The sequence below is a fragment of the Sceloporus occidentalis genome, unplaced genomic scaffold, assembly GCF_023333645.1.
Source record: "Sceloporus occidentalis isolate IW3139 unplaced genomic scaffold, rSceOcc1.0.p SCAF_7, whole genome shotgun sequence".
Classification (NCBI taxonomy): Eukaryota; Metazoa; Chordata; class Lepidosauria; order Squamata; family Phrynosomatidae; genus Sceloporus; species Sceloporus occidentalis.
Genome location: NW_028316987.1, coordinates 53,044,484 through 53,048,709, shown reverse-complemented (window position 1 = coordinate 53,048,709; position 4,226 = coordinate 53,044,484).

Sequence of the window (4,226 nt, the reverse complement as noted above, 5' to 3'; positions counted from 1 at the left end):
AGGGAAGAGGCTGTTGACGGCGTTGCCTAGCAACAGGGATGCAGCTGCTGGAGATGATGAAGGTACCACCACCGCCCCCTGCAGGCAAGAGGCGGTGATACACACTCAGCCAACCTGTGCTTCTTGCTGTTGTGTGCCTTCCAAGTTGTTTCTGACTTATGGTGACCCTATGGCAAACCTATCCTGGGTTTTTCTTGGCAAGTTTCTTCAGAGGGGGGTTTGCCATTGCCGCCCACTGAGGCTGAGAGAGTGTGACTTGCCCAAGGATCCCCCAGTGGGTCTCCAGAGCAAAGGGGCCAGGTGTCTTCCCCGCAAAGGAGGACAAAGTGCCGCCAAATTATTATTATTATTATTATTATTATTATTATTATTATTATTATTATTATAGCACTGTAAATTTGTACAGTGCTGGACATGTAATTTAAATAGATAAAATAAACCTGCCCATGCGTACATTTGACAATGGAGCACCATCCAGAAAAATAAAATAGCCAAAGAAAAGCGTAACACCACTCAGAGAAACACAAATCCATGCTTCATACTAACTGTATTTGATTTTGTTTTATTCTTTTAACGTGTGATTTGTTTTAACATGGCAATATGGCAATACTTTTCATTCTCTTTCAATGTACCCTTTTTGTATGCTATTAATTTTAATTTATTCTTTCAACGTGTGATTTCTTTTAATATGGCCATATGACAATAATTTTAATTGTTTCAGTGTACCATTTTTGTATGCTATTGATTTTATTTTGTTTTTTTAACGTGTCATCTGTTTTAATATGGCAATATGGTAATAATTTTAATTCTGTTTTAATGTATCATTTTCGTATGCTATTAATTTTATTTTATTCTTTCAAAGTGTGATTTGTTTTAATATGGCAATAGGGCAATAATTTTAATTGCTTCATTGTACCATTTTTGTATGCTATTAATTTTGTTTTAGTCTTTTAACGTGTCGTTCTTAATAACATTGCAATTATAATTTAATATTCTTTATATTTTAAATTCTATTTAAAATATTTAAACATTTTAACATTTAAATTCTATTTCAATGTACCGTTTTTGTATGCTATTAATTTTATTTTATTCTTTCAACGTGTGATTTGTTTTAATATAGCAATATAGTAATGATTTAAATTCTGTTTCAATGTACCATTTTTGTATGCTATTAATTGTAATTATTTTTAATGTTGTGAGCCGCCCTGAGACCAAGTTTTGGGGAAAGGACAGGATATAAATATAATAATAATAATAATAATAATAATAATAATAATAATCTTGCTCAACATAGAGGATATTTTGGAATTCCTCCTGGAAAGAAGGATAAAATGGAGGACATGTCCTGGGAAAGGAGGATGCCTGGTCACCCTGCTCCAGAGTCATAGACCAACACTCAAACCACTCCAGCTGTTCTTCCTCACCTCAAATGACAAATCTTCAACAGGCAACATTTTCCCCTATCATCCCCATCCCTGTTTTCCCTTGAAAATGCAGGGACCAGGGGTCATTTGTTGGTGGACAACCTGAACCCCTTTTTTTATGCTTGACAGTTATGGGTGCCACCATGAAAACTAGTGAAGGCTCTGGTCCCTTGCAGTGGTTCCCAGAGTTTGGTCCACCAGGTGTTTTGGACTTCAGCTCCCAACATTCCTGACCATTGTCCAGGTTTTCTGGGGCATCTGGGACCTGAAGTCCAAAACACTTGGAGGGCCAAAGTCAATGGCTATATAAAAGCGGGACTTTCAGCAAGTGTTGCTTTTTAACTGGTTGCCAGGCAAGGTTTCCTGCATTCCCTCTTGTACACAACAAGATCTTGTGGCACATTTGAGATTAAGGCTGCTGCCACACTGAGGAATTAATTTGTTTTAAGACCACTTTAATTGCCATGGCTCCTTCTTATAGAATCTTGGGATCTGTAGTTTGTTGTGGCAAGAGCACTCTAACAGAGAAAACTAAATATCTCACAAAACTACAAACCCCAGAATTCCATAGGGCTTTCATAAATCAAAGTCTGCTTGAGGTCAGTTCACAACAACAACAACAACAACAACAAATCAATTCAGAATAGCCACCTTCCCTGCTTCTACACTGAATCTGTGCTGCAGAAATAATCCTGTTTGACACCACTTTAACTGCCATCGGTCAATGCTATGGAATTCTGGGCATTGTAGTTTGTGGTGGCACCAGAGCTCTCTGACAGAGAAGGCTAAATGTCTCACAAAGCTATAATTCCCAGAATTCCATAGCACTGAGCCGTGGCAATTAGAGTGGTGAAAATCTGGATTAGTCGTGCAGTGTGGATGCAGCCCGAGACAATCTTAATGCAGGTTAGAATCCTGCTGCTCACGTTCACAGTCAGCCTCAATTGTTTTATTCAATTGTTTTTTATTCTGTTACCCTGGGAGTAGTAAATTAAGCATTGTGTAGATTTAAATATTTTCCCAAAACATAAGATTAGAAAAAAAATTGCACATGTTTGGCAACAGGAAAAAAGTTACTTCTTGCTATATTCCTATCAGCACAAGTGAAACTTATTTAGCAAGTACATTTAGCAATAGCAAGTACATTTCTATACCGCTTATCAGTGCACTTAAGCACTTCCTAAGCCTGTGGTGGCAAACCTATGGTATGCATGCCAAAGATAGCATGCAAAGCCATTTTTCAGGGCACGTAGAGGATGGGGAACACCTGTTCCTCCTCTTCCCAACTGTCCCAGGCCTTCAGCTGTCTCTGGAGAGGCAGCTGAAGGCCCGGGAGGACAGGGGAAAGAAGTCTCACCTCATAAGTCCCATCTCTGGAGGGTGGAAATCCTGCCCTGGAGGGCAGAAGTCCTGCCCTGGAAGTCCCCCTCCCCAAAGTCCCAGCACCAGCAACATCCAGTGCTGGAATGCCTTTTAGTTTGGACACTCAGTGCCTAAAACGTTTTCATCACTGCACTAAGCAGTTTACAATGTGTAAGCCCATTGCCTCCAACAAGCTGGGTACTCATTTTAGTGATCTACAGAAAGATGCAAGGCTGAGTGGACCCTGGAGCCCTGCCAGGGTCCACTCAGGGATTGAACTCACAACCTTGTGGCTGTGAATGGCTGCAGTACCAGCATGTAACCACTGCACCACCAAGGTGCCTGGTTTTTTTTAATAAAATTTTTTAAAATTGTAAGCATTGATAATTGTTTTTAAAAAATAAAAACATATGTAATAAGGAACAATACACCAGAACTGTAACAAATTATCAGCTTCATTATTTCTATAATACAACACTTCCAATATATAGAGTACAATGAGCCCATGCCATATGTGGGCTCATTATAGGCGACGTTCAGCTTACGTGGAAGCTGCCTGGCAAAAGGGAGAATGGCGTGCATGCCCGTGGCACCTGCGCCCAGCCACACAACAAGCATGAGCCTCATTATATCCAATGGGGCTCAAACATACGCACTTTTTGCCTTACATGGGGGGGGGGGGTCCAGAACAGATCCCCTGTGTAAAGCAAGGACCCACTGTACTTCAATTCTAATCTCTGCAATGGTAATTGTCAAATGACATGTGAGTATAGTACAGGCTATCCTCAGCATAAATTTCTTTTAATGAAGCAATCACCTTATTCACGTGTTCTTATATCTGATCATGCTGTTCTGGTTTTATTTAATAATGCATAAACATGCACTGAGAAGCTTACCATTTCTTTCCCCCCCAGTGTTTAATAACCCTAATTGCATTTTAAAAGGAAAGTTAAAATATGTTCAGGGATAGCTGATTCACTTTAATGAGTTTTGATTGTACACCTTCGCTGCTCAAAATACCATGGGAAAGATGGTGTACACAAGGGAAGCATCCCAAGACACAGTGAGACTATTTGCATTTGTTTTGCATGCACAAAGTATAATTGACAGAATCACTCTCAGCTTTCTAACATCACTCCACCTTAGATTAATGTAAAAACACTGAAAACTCAAAAACAGTGAAATGTAAAGCTTATTGTTTAGAAGTGGAGTTAGAATCATGGTAAAATAATTAAATGTAACTTTATGCTGAGATATGATCACATTGGAAGGAAGAGAGAAAGAGATATGTAAACTATTTATAGAGGAATCACAAAACAATTCAGTGAAGTAACACTAGCTTTTATGAAGCATGTAAAGTCCCTTGTCATAGCCTTTATAGTAGGACTGGGCAGCTTTGGTAGGGCTGGTAGTTAAATTTGAATCCAATATGCACCATAG